The sequence below is a fragment of the Haliotis cracherodii genome, unplaced genomic scaffold, assembly GCF_022045235.1.
Source record: "Haliotis cracherodii isolate W230 unplaced genomic scaffold, xgHalCrac1.p SCAF_17, whole genome shotgun sequence".
Taxonomy (NCBI): domain Eukaryota; kingdom Metazoa; phylum Mollusca; class Gastropoda; order Lepetellida; family Haliotidae; genus Haliotis; species Haliotis cracherodii.
In genome coordinates, this window is record NW_027266272.1 from 19,252,135 (window position 1) to 19,265,158 (window position 13,024).

At 39.5% G+C, this 13,024-nt stretch overlaps 1 protein-coding gene across 5 annotated transcripts in view; it reads left to right on the plus strand.

Moving 5' to 3' along the window:
* Positions 1-13,024, plus strand: part of LOC139464942 (ras-associated and pleckstrin homology domains-containing protein 1-like) — a 218,761-nt gene that overhangs the window by 108,595 nt on the left and 97,142 nt on the right. The window contains exon 1 of one of the 5 annotated variants that reach the window (XM_071246564.1): positions 6,799-6,911. The exons of the other annotated variants lie outside the window; for them this stretch is intronic. The gene's annotated coding sequence lies outside the window, so the exon portion shown is untranslated. Of the gene's footprint in view, positions 1-6,798; positions 6,912-13,024 lie in introns of those variants that run through there. 5 annotated transcript variants of the gene reach the window in all.

Sequence of the window (13,024 nt, forward strand, 5' to 3'; positions counted from 1 at the left end):
TCCTGTTAATGTGGCTGACATCACTCATTCACACTCAGCTGACTTGCCTGGCCCCACGACTCCCAGTAATCAGATGCTATGTTGGTGGTACTTGCAATATCAAACTCATTCCTATGTTTGATTTCATACCGCTGAGGTTATTTTACTTTTCCTGACAAATAACATGTTTATTTCGTTGAGTGACCCGACATAATTGCTAATTTCTAGTTGCACAAGCAGCCATGAGTAGAAATGTCAAAATTTTCTATGCAATTGGGACAGATTGAATATAGTTTGGGCTTTAAGTGTTATTACACTTATGTGAAATATTTATTTTATGTTTTAAGATAAATAAAGTGTTTCATCTTTTAATGCATGATAGATATTTTATTTGACAAATGTGTACTATATAAAATTGAAATCATAATAAATTTCCCTCCTCTAATTAATTTTTCTAATGCTGATTGATGTCGGTTGAGGCTAGACTTGCTTTTTTTTATAAGATTGGTTTTGGTTTATAAAAATACATATGTATACCACAGTCATTGTGCAGAAGAAATATTTCCACTGAAAGTAGCGCTGTATATCATGCTGTCAAGTCCTGGCGGTATAAGGGACAGCATATACTTCATCTTGACATACATTGATTGGTTTCCTGGATGATACATTTGTGTGGATAGTGGCCTGGTTCAAGTGTTCAGAAATGAGCTATGAACACATTCTGTCAGAGTTATCTCCCTTTAATACAGTGATTTTTTTTTAACAGAGGCTTTGTCATTTGTAGCAATGATATGGCCCCAGACACTCATGATGAAAACTGACTTTCATTAAGGCTTGGTGGATTCATTTCATACACAGGGGCGGTCGGGTAGCCTAGTGTTTAAAGTGTTCACTCGTCATGCCGAAGACCCGGGTTCGATTCCTGACATGGGTACAATATGTGAAGCCCATTTCTGGTGTCCCCCGCCGTGGTATTGCTGGAATATTGCTAAAAGCGGCGTAAATCCATACTCACTCACTCACTCACTCATTTCATATACTTTAAGGGGAGGGGATGGGTTTGCTGTTTTTTTAGAAAGTATTTTTTTGTCATTTCTTTACGACATTAAAAATAATTCTCTGGGAGTTTTTTTATCAGGAAATCCAGTTTTTTTGTGTATAAACCTGAGTCTTATCACAAATTGCCCATCCCTCGGTGATTTGTCCTTGTTATTATCATATTATAAAGTCCAAAGTGTCTTGCACTTGCGAAGGAAAAAAACTTTCATTACTGACCGAAATGTCTAAACGCTGCATGATTGCCATTGATCTAAAACATGTTTTGTTTGGTTTCGCAGAGTAAGTTAATAAAAAATTTCCGAAACTCTCATTAATCATCATGGATAACAAGCCATAAGATGTTAGTCTGACATGGATGTTAATCTTCAAGTGACGTTCCCCTTGTCTGACACTGTGCCAGAAGATGCCACAGTGATTTACTGGTGGCTAGAACGGATGTTAACCTCAAAAGGGCCTCAGTGATGTGTCAGCCTCTTTCTGGGTCCTGCTTACGATAAAGCGTTAGTTACGACCTCAGATGCAGGTGGCTGGTTCATTCAAGGTCAGGTGATAACAAAGATGACGCTAAGATCAAGATTTACTTTCGGAATCTATCAAGGGAAATTGATAGTTGACGAAAAACGTGGTAAATTATGTTTCAACTGTCTGTGTTGTATTATTTTATAGGAATTTTATGGCTGTCTATAGGATGAAGGGTGAAGGAATGGTGCAGTTGTCAGTCAGGGTTTGCTTGCTCCACTGGCTCCACTGGCTCCATGTCTAGTTGGCTCGAGTCCAAATTGTTACTAATTAGTCGGTGTGGGGAACATCCTGGGCTTCATTTGGACAGGATTTGGGTGGACATGAACCCTGTAGTTTTTTTCATCAAACCTGATATTGTCCAGGGTACAGCTTACCAGCTTCAGTGGCAGAGAGATTGTGATGTCATCCTAACTAATGATGTCACAATGGTCTGCATTGTGTTGCAGTTTCATTGTAGCAATATCTCCTGGATCTCACTCAAGTGATATTGCCTGTGGATGCCAGTTGTAGATTGATAGATAAGATAGGGACCCTATTGACAATGGGGTGGTGGGGTAGCCTAGTGGTTAAAGCGTTTGCTTGTCATGCTGAAGACCCGGTTTAATTCCCCACAAGGGTATTATGTGTGAAGTCCGTTTCTTGTGTTACCCGGAGTGATATTGCTGGAATATTGCTAAAAGCAGCGAAAAACAATACACACTCACCTGTTGACATCTGGTTGTCTGGTGTACCCCTTGCTGAAGTAGTATTTGCTGCAGTAGTTCTAGATTGTTAACCTTGTTTAAAACAATGTTATCTTATAAAATAAATTTTGTTTGTATTATTATATTATTTTATTCATATTTGATGTATATTTTTAAGAAATTAATCTTAAATCAATTTTGACGTCGTCCATTTTTCAGTTGGCTCCATCCATCTTTTTGGTATTGACCTAGAAATTATGTAAATAAAATATCTAACTGGTTTGACTTACAGGCCACAATGAATTAATTGATAGATATTCATCTATATTTTCAAAATGTATATTTTCATTGTTTTATATTTTACTTTTTAATAAATTTATTAGGGCTTATTGCCTTGTCTCTACAGCAAGATATTTCTCTACAAATTAGTGTGGCAAGCGAGCTGTGTAGAACACACTGTTGAAAATATGCCCATTGGTGAAAACATCCTACCTCTGAGTCCATATACTTGAGCAGTGAAGTCTAATGTGAGCCAGTGTTGTGTATAGATGGGTAAAAACTCTCTTACATTCTCCATCTCTCAAGAAGAATTTGAGAACAAGGCTGAGACGCAGACGCATACATCTTTATCTTTATGTTGCTGTTAGACATCCAATCAGGATTTAGACGTTTACGGCTTGTTCTATTCCATTACCCATGTTTATATCTGTTCAAAGAAAATAACGCCAGACTTAAAGAAGTGGCAGTCTAAATCAATACATTTATTGATTTTGAACATAACTGTATCTAAGACAGTTTTACTTTTTCATAACACAAGGAACTGTTTATGGCTATTGTTATTTAATGCTGCACTCAGCAATATTCCAGCGATGTAATGGCGGCCTGGAAATCCAGTGATAACAATCCAGTGATTACAATCCAGTGATTACAATCCAGTGATTACAATCCAGTGATTCCTATTGTAAGCAACAAACCACACCATCAGGGCACGTTGACACGCGAACCACCTTGCCTGACTATCCGATATTTTAAGTCACCATCTGCGACCAGCAGTTGCTGGGGACCTATTCTAATCAAGAATCCCCACGACCAGCAGTTGCTGGGGACCTATTCTAACCAAGAATCCCCACGACCAGCTGTTGCTGGGGACCTATTCTAACCTGGAATCCACAAGACCAGCATCGGTTGCTGGGGACCTATTCTAACCTGGGATCCCCACGACCAGCATCGGTTGCTGGGGACCTATTCTAACCAAAAATCCCCACGACCAGCATCGGTTGCTGGGAACCTATTCTAACCTGGAATCCCCACGACCAGCGTTGGTTGCTGGGGACCTATTCTAACCTGGAATCCCCACGACCAGCATCGGTTGCTGGGGACCTATTCTAACCTGGAATCCCCACGACCAGCATCGGTTGCTGGGGACCTATTCTAACCTGGGATCCCCATGACCAGCATCGGTTGCTGGGGACCTATTCTAACCTGGAAACCCCACGACCAGCATCGGTTGCTGGGAACCTATTCTAACCTGGAATCCCCACGACCAGCATCGGTTGCTGGGGACCTATTCTAACCTGGGATCCCCACGACCAGCATAGGTTGCTGGGGACCTATTCTAACCTGGGATCCCCACGACCAGCATCGGTTGCTGGGGACCTATTCTAATCAAGAATCCCCACAACAAGCATCGGTTGCTGGGGACCTATTCTAACCTGGAATCCCCACGACTAGCATCGGTTGCTGGGGACCTATTCTAACCTGGGATCCCAACGACCAGCAGAGGTTGCTGGGGACCTATTCTAACCTGGGATCCTAACAGGTTATTGTTTGACAGAAGTTATTCAATGCCAACCATCAACAGAGGTTCACCATATATCACAGCTTAATGTGGGAGGAAAGCAGGAAGTAATGCAGGTCTTGGATGTTTCCCAATTTGGTGAATCCCATGGGTATGGTGCTGACAAACTGAGAAAGATTATCTGGTGGACCGGGATTCGAACCCACAATGTAAGTTCCTGGTAACCTAAGAGACACAACTCTGCATGGCTAATATTGCACCGCGATCCACTGGGCCACTTGAACGCCCACAGCCCAGGAGAGTTTAGCTGAGTATGTTGAGTGAGTGAGTTGGGTTTAACGCCGCTTTTAACAGTATTCCAGTTATATCGCGGAGTGTCAGCTTAATGTGGGAGGAAAGCCCGAAGTGATGCAGGTCTCAGACGTTTACCACTTTTGGTGAAACCCACGAGCACAGGTATGGTGCTGACAAACCTAGAAACATAATTTGGGCGAACAGGGATTCGAACCCACAATCATAGGTTTCTGGCGTGCCCAAAGGGATGCAACTCTGCACAGCAAATCGCGGCAGCCCCCCCTGTGCCCCCCTGAGTAAGTTGAAGCTGTGAAAGCTGAGATACTAGTCTGATTTGTTCCTAAAGAGCTGAACCTCCTAATCCACAGAGACACCATATAGGACTTTACTTGAACCAGAACCATAAACCCACTGGAGTGAGTGAGTATGGTTTTACGCCGCTTTTAGCAATATTCCAGCAATATCACGGCGGGGAAACACCAGAAATGGGCTTCAAACATTGTACCCATGTCGGGAATCGAACCCGGGTCTTTGGCGTGACAAACGAACGCTTTAACCACTAGGCTACCCGACCGCCCCTAAACCCACTGGAAGTAAAAACCAAAAGTTAAAACTCTGGATGCTTTGTCTGATCAGATACGCCCCCAAGAGGAGTCCCTCCCTCTACTGAAGACAGTGAAAACAAAGGCCTACTGACACAGATCCTGCTATCTCCTGCCTACTCCTCCATCTTGTCGGAGACGGCTCCTTCGTATATATATCCAAAGGAATTTGATTACAGTTTATTTTTGAACTGAACTTGTTGGCCAGCAAGCTAGGCCCTGGGTTTTAGCTGGGAATGTACTCCTTAGACTGCTTGATAGACTTGCAAATATCTCTAAGGCAGTAATTATTAGTTTAAATCATAATTTCTATATTATGTAAATAATAAGAACAAGTTTTTCCTATAAGAGACAGGAGTCCGCTTATCTTGACTTGCTTATTAGGAGGCTAGAATAACTGCACATCCATGGACTTTTTTTTAGTACAGCCTTGGAGCAAGGCTAACTGCTGGAATGCTTTGGTGATTGTCTGGGAGTCTTAAAATGATTAAAATGTTGTTTATTCACGGTGTAAGTACTGGCAGTGGCACAGTCCTGTGCCAGACGTCTATGGTTTACATTGGAATTTATTTCAAAATAATTAATTTTGGTTGAAATTACTGTGTTGGTTTTGTGGGAAGCAAATTTATGACACAATGAGTCCTCTGCCTTTTAATGAATCAGTGGTCTTCAAACCAGACTAAAGTCACAAGCTGTAACACTAGAAAAAGAAGCCAAAATTAGAAATTTAGTTAAGCGTAAATAACAGCGACAAAACTCCATAATCATAAGAAATCTCTGCTGAAAGCATTGTCCTCACTCACTTACTCATGAACTTGCTCATAAACTCATATACTCACTCAATTATGAACTCACTCATGAACCACTCACTCACTCATGAACTCGCTCACGAATCACACACTTATGAACTCACTCACTCTTGAACTCACTCACTCACTCACTTACTCACTTAATTATGAACTCACTCACTCTTACATATACTCACTCAATTATGAACTCACTCATGAACTCACTTATGAACTCACTCACTCTTTCATATACTCACTCAGTTATGAACTCACTCACTCACTCACTCACTCACTCACTCACTCTTGAACTCACTCACTCACTCATATACTCACTCAATTATGAACTCATGAACTCACTCACACCTGAACTCACTCATACACTCACTCATACACTCACTCAATTATTCACTCACTCACTCACTCACTCACTCACTCACTCTTGAACTAACTCAGTCACTTACTCATAAACTCACTCACATATGAACACTCTCTTGAACTCACTCACTCACTCACTCACTCACTCACTCACTCACTCACTCACTCACTCACCCACCCACAGTATAGTTTTCCCCAGGCCTAATATAGATGTGATGGTCAGCCATGCCTGTCTAATGATGTTCTCACTGGTTATACCCCACTCTCTATACACACGTTATCATTGTTATTGCATTGCTGTACATTACAGCCATATATTGAATAAAACCCTTGTCTCGTGGATGGTGAATTGAGCAAGAATCTTTACATCATAAAGGCTATAAATAAAATCACAATCATAGAAATAAGCAGACTAATATATTCTCCTACAACTGTTCACATCAAAACCATGTGGAGCATTCAAGATAATGGATGGCGAAGGAGTCCACTTGGTTGTATATTACTGGAAGAGAGTTCCAATCATGGATTCCGATGATGTCAATAAATCAGAACTCTGCCTTGAATGGGAAGCATCACCTTAGACATTCAAGAAGAAGGCGCTATATTGAGGTAAACTTGTTATAATGAGGTACCATTATCGGCATGGCTGCATCATGGTGCCGGTGAGATAGCACTCCTGTATCCTGTCAGAGAGCTCACACATGGAGGTGAAATGGAGGGCTAAGGCAGACGACAGCACTTTGGCTATTTGAAACTTTCAAGAAATATTAGAATTTTCGAAGGATATAAGGCAACATTTTGAAGGAGAAATGTAAGTATTGATGTTGACTTTAAGAAAAGTCTGTTTAAAAGTTTGTGAAGTTGTGCTTGTTGAAGTTTGGAAGTTGTTTGTTCATGTTTTGACGGGACATGGCTTTGTTGATCTGTGGGTCATGGGGCACCCTAGCTTGGATGATGTTGTCAAGGTTGGGATCAATACACTTTTTTTTGTCTGTTCCATGTGTGACAGAGTTCATGCATATGAGATGGATAAGGTTACCAATTTATTGCATCTTTCTAAATTTCCATCAAGTCATAATCTTACCAGCATAATCTTACCAGTTTGTCAGTAGGTTACAAAATATCAATTTCAGTATCATACTATTCCAAAGGAAGTGCTTCTGTTTGTTCAGTAGGTAATTATAAAGTATCAAGTCTTACCTAATCTACATTCAACACATTGCCCCAATTGAAGGAAATTGAAACCCCTACTGTGATCACCAATGCATGAATAATCGGATACGAAGAGCAACTTTCACCCTCCATGCTGAAGAGTTCCTGATTAAGGGGAAGTCATTAGGTATACACTGAGCTAATTGATCACAGGCTTCCACACCTTGGACGCTCTTGGATCTTGATGTCCTGATAATACAGAATGATGACATGTAGAAGTAATGTAGCCATAGATGTCTTGGCTTCTGTTCACTTTGAACTTTATGTTGTGATGAATATAAGTATGAGGACAAGGATAATAAGTGCTTGTACACAAGTTCCAGGTCTTGAATGTGTAAATATGTGCTTGTGTACGAGTTCCAGGTCTTGAACGTGTAAAATATGTGCTTTTGTACGAGTTCTAAGTCTTGAATGTGTAAATATGTGCTTGTGTATAAGTTCCAGGTCTTGAATGTATAAATATGTGCTTGTGAACGAGTTCCAGGTCTTGAATGTGTAAATATGTGCTTGTGTACGAGTTCCAGGTCTTGAATGTGTAAATATGTGCTTGTGTACGAGTTCCAGGTCTTGAATGTGTAAATATTTGCTTGTGCACAAGTTCCAGGTCTTGAATGTGTAAATATGTGCTTGTGTACAGTAACAGGTCTTGAATGTGTAAATATGTGCTTGTGTACAAGTTCCAGGTCTTGAATGTGTAAATATGTGCTTGTGTACGAGTTCCAGGTCTTGAATTTGTAAATATGTGCTTGTGCACAAGTTCCAGGTCTTGAATGTTTAAATATGTGCTTGTGCACATGTTCCAGGTCATGGACATGTAAATACGTGCTTGTGCACAAGTTCCAGGTCTTGAGTGTATAAATATGTGCTTGTGTATGAGTTCCAGGTCTTGAATGTGTAAATATGTGCTTGTGCATATATGTATGATACAATGAGCACTTATTGGCAGACATGAGAGGTTAAACACTTGAACAGACAGACAGACAGACAGACAGCCCGACAGACAGACAGACAGACAGACAGACAGCTATATATGTGCAAGCAATTCTTAACTTAATATGGTTTAATCTTGTATATTGAGAACAAATAACATTAATGAGAAAGTGCATTGATATGAGCTTATGTGAGTGAGTGAGTGAGTGAGTGAGTGAGTGAGTTGAGTTTGATGCCATCTGAAAGTCTTTCCTTTATACCATAATGCAGGTCTTGATGTTTACCACTTTGAGGAAACCTACGAGTAAGGTATCATGCTGACAAACCAAGAATCATTATGAGAGTGGATCTGGGATTCGAACCCAGACTCATTGATTCTGACACAACTGAGACACACAACTCTGCACAGAGAATTGTGGCAATTGTAATTAGGGAAAAATTCTTCGTATGAGCTAATAAATGTACAGGGTACTAGTATTAATGATCCATTATAAAAAATAATGAATCAAATATTTTTAATGCTGAAATATTTGAGGTCCTAATCGCAACATAATGTCCAGGAAATGACTTTCAGCTGGCCACACACTACTCTCAAATTCCTGCTTGCTGAGAAATGTAAAATTCCTCCTCATTCCGATGCTTGTTATCTAATTCTCCCAGCTTCTGCAGCAAGACTGCATGTGTGCTCAGCCTCCACAAAAAGCATGGTTGCTTCCGAAGTCTTACGTTCTAATGGCTTTGTAGACGGCTTTCTAGACGCTGTTTTGGCCATATCGGCATTGACACACCAGTTGCAAGATCTTGTGCACAGCCTTGTATCGGTAGATAGTATTACTTACTGGTCCCACAGATGTGGGCTCCTAGTGTTCTACTTGCACCTGTTCAAAAAGAGTTGTTTTGAAGATGGAGGGATGGTTTTATGATGTACGTGTGCAACTTCTGTTCAGAAACTTGGAGCCATGAACAATTTTAAAAATGTGAGGGTAATTCAACCTGTGTGTAAACTGGCTTTGGAGTCATATTTGGTAAGGTCAACAATTGTTAAAAGCAGGTACATCATGAAGTAAGACGAGTTTTATGGATGAACAACTTCTTTATCACAATTAGTGCGACGTTTCGGTGTAGATCCTAACACCTTTATCAAGCAAGTGATTGATAAAGGTGTTAGGATCTACACCGAAACGTCACACTAATTGTAATAAAGAAGTTGTTCATCCATAGAACTCGTCCAACTTCTAAATGCCACTCAAAGAAGTCAGGTCAAATATTGGAATGAAGGTTGCGTGCATTTAGCAATAGTTTCTTGCCTCATGTTTGTTGTGTTTGGTTGTCTGGAACATTACACTCAATGTCTTTTCTCATACTATTTCCCACACTTGCATCTTGTAAAAATAGTGAGAGAGTTGTGTTTATGGTAGACTAACAGCTAGTTTCTGAAATGAACATATCTTACAGACATAATACAGTTGTTAAATTGTCTTAATAAAAATATAATAAAAAGGAGCCCAGAGACTATCTTCCTGATACTGCAGTAATCTAGACTTGCCAAACTTTCTAGACTTGCATGGTCTGTATTGTGTATATTTGTATCAGGGTCTGTATGACAGACTATGTTTCTAGGTAACTTAGGTTTAACCCTGCCTTGAACAGTATTTTGGTTATAGCTTGAGGAAAACCCGGAGTGATGCACACATCTCAGACATTTCCCACATTGGTGAAACCCATGCTCAGAGGAATGGTGCTGACAAATCATGATTGGGACAAATCTGGGATTTGGACCCACGTCATTTTTCTGCCATTTTATTCAAGAACGCAGGCATGTAAATCTGCTCTTCTGATGACTGGGCCGATCGTGCCCGCCTGGCAAAAACAATAGCTTGTCAGTTTGTTTACCAAGCTGTTTCCCAGTTGAATCAGGTAACTTGTCTGTTGGACCCAGATGACTAAAATGGGGACTAGATAAATAATGGAATTTTCGTATGGATAGTAATGGGGTGAGAGATCAACATACTATGTATCATTTTACCAACACCCTGGTGGTATCAATGTCTATTATTTTCACAAGCGGTTTAGCTGCCCCAGACTGTTCTTGTATGGTGATTTTAAGGTTAGATGATTTATTATTTGTTTTGTAGCTGTTATAATACCAATCACAGCGAAGGCACTGCTGGTTTACAGATGTCTCTGGTCCTAAATGCTGAAAAATAATTTAAAAATAAAATAAAATTGTTTTTATTCCAGTGAATGCATTCTTGTGTGTTCACCATTCAAAAGGTTAAACTACAAGCCACATGGCTAGGTATTCCAAGGGGGAATTGGAAGAACAAACACAAATCTTAAATCTTTTTTTACTTAAGTTTTTTCCATGTCTTGACTAGGATTTTACACACCCAAAAATCTATTAACTGAAAAATAAGACAGGTCAAAAACAAATTGCTTCCTCAGACAACGACAGGTTGATATTTGTTTGAATAAATCAGGATAAATATTCTGTAATGTCCACAGGTCATGCATTTTGTTAAAACATGTCATATTTAAATAACAAATACTCTTGATTACATAGGTCAATCAAAGTTTATATAAATCGGTCTATTTGAACTACAACGTGCCATGGAAATTGCATCCATCTGGAGAAAGAAAATTAACCAACTGATTCTTAACAATATGGAGCCAGTATAAACAAGCTAGAGCAGAAACATTCGCCCTGTCGGACCCCTGTCAAGAGCTGAGAGGACAGGACCCCAAACCTTGGAAATATTTTGACACAGTGTTGCTTCTCAGTAAATGCATCCAGGGGTGTAATATGAGATTGTTATTCCTCTTTTCTTGTCATGTTATTTCACAAAGCCCCTTAGTATAGAGTTGAGGTGGTGGGTAGCCTGTTATCTTAACCCTGACAGAAGCTGATCAGCTTAGATACTCAGACACCGAAATTGCAAATTATGCAGAATTGACAAAGATATTTTTCAGGTCAAACAAACTATTTTCAGTTCTCAATACTGAGTCATGTTCAAAGCATTACCTTTTAAGTAAATTATGAAAAAGTAATTGGATAATTTAGCATAGATCATAGTTCCGTATATGACATTTAAAACCTGTATTACTCAATTCTGAATTCATACACACAATGAGAAAACTATGAATACTTATAAACATGAGTGGAAATATCAACTGTACACACTGTTGAAGAGAAACACGCATTTGTTATGCAGGATTACTGCAGTTTAGAATCAGGTTCAAACTGAAAGTGGCCTTGTGTGTGCCCAGATGTCTTCAACTGGCATGGAGACTGCATCTAGGAGATAGCAGGGGGGAAAAACAGCAGGGAGATGGTGGAGGTGATGTGTCTGCCGCCTGTGTCTCGGAGGTGTAGAATTACCTTTTGTTTGGGGATGTCAGTCTCAAACTCGGAAGTCGGGACACAAACATTATAGGGTTTCACCTCCTCACCTTACAGAGTTACCTGCCTTGCCTAAACATGTGTAAACAGAATTTATATCTTTAATATCTTACATTTAGTTTCCATCAGTATGTATGAAGAGAAAATATATTAAAATGCATTTAAGATCTAGAAATGCTGTCATTTCAAGAAAACTAAATGCATGAAAATTGTCCTCTCAAGATATATAATCAGTTTGTTGTGACTGTCAGAGAGAGAGAGAGAGAGAGAGAGAGAGAGAGAGAGAGAATTGTTATGACCTTGGATCATTGATTAATCAAATTAAATTGCAATTTTAAAAACTTTATCCTCTGTTAATTTTTTTTGGTCAAAATACATTTAATCCTGATCACATTTCGCCATTCTCAGAAAAACACAGAAACCAAAATCCATTATCTAATGCCATGTTTTGTAATTGATTCGTGGCAATGGTTAATGGTAGTTGTTTCAAGTGCTCATGCTTCGTAGCATCATATGATGTGACTTATTTGTGGAAAGATGCCATTGGTCAAATCCGACTAGTCCACAGCTCAATCTTGACTAATGTTTAATTGAACAGAAACTAGATTTTGTGAGGACATAACCATGGACAAGTGGCCATATCTATCCCTGCCAGTTCTTGGCACCTCTGGAAGAACACACAGTATGGGATCAATGTCAATATGTAGATATATCCTGAAGATACATAGTGGTTCAGTATATAAAAAAAAGTGCTGCTTTTTACCAGATGTATAAATGAGGTACATAGAAATTTAATTTCTTTTAAATAGATTAAAATGTTTCTATTCAAGGATCTTTCCATGTTGTTGTAAGAGGCGACTGACGGGATCGGGTGGTCAGGCTTGCTGACATGGTTGTTGCATATCATCGAATACCAATTGCGTGGACCGATGCTCAAGATGTCAATCACTGGGTTGTCTAGTCCAGACATTATTTACAGACTGCTGTCATACAGCTTGAATATTGCTGAGTGTGGCATTAAACAAACAAACAAACAAACAAACAAACTAACCAAATCTATGTGTAAGGTCCTCGCTAACACCATCATCATCTTGACGTATCAGATAAAAATGAAGCTTAACTATTCCATGCAAGTTTTTAAAATAAACAATCCCAGGAACTCTTATCAATCAATACCGGAGTGGCGTTTCTGCATGTCCACACACTCCATAAGATTGTGAAATTTCTTTGATAGGCATTTATAAGTTGGAGTACTAAGTAAGGATAAGAATTTATGGATGAACAACTTCTTTTATTACAATTAAGAGAGACCTTTCAGTGTAGGTTCACTTGCTTGATAACAGTGTTAGAACCTACAGCGAAACGTCGCTCTTAATTGTCAT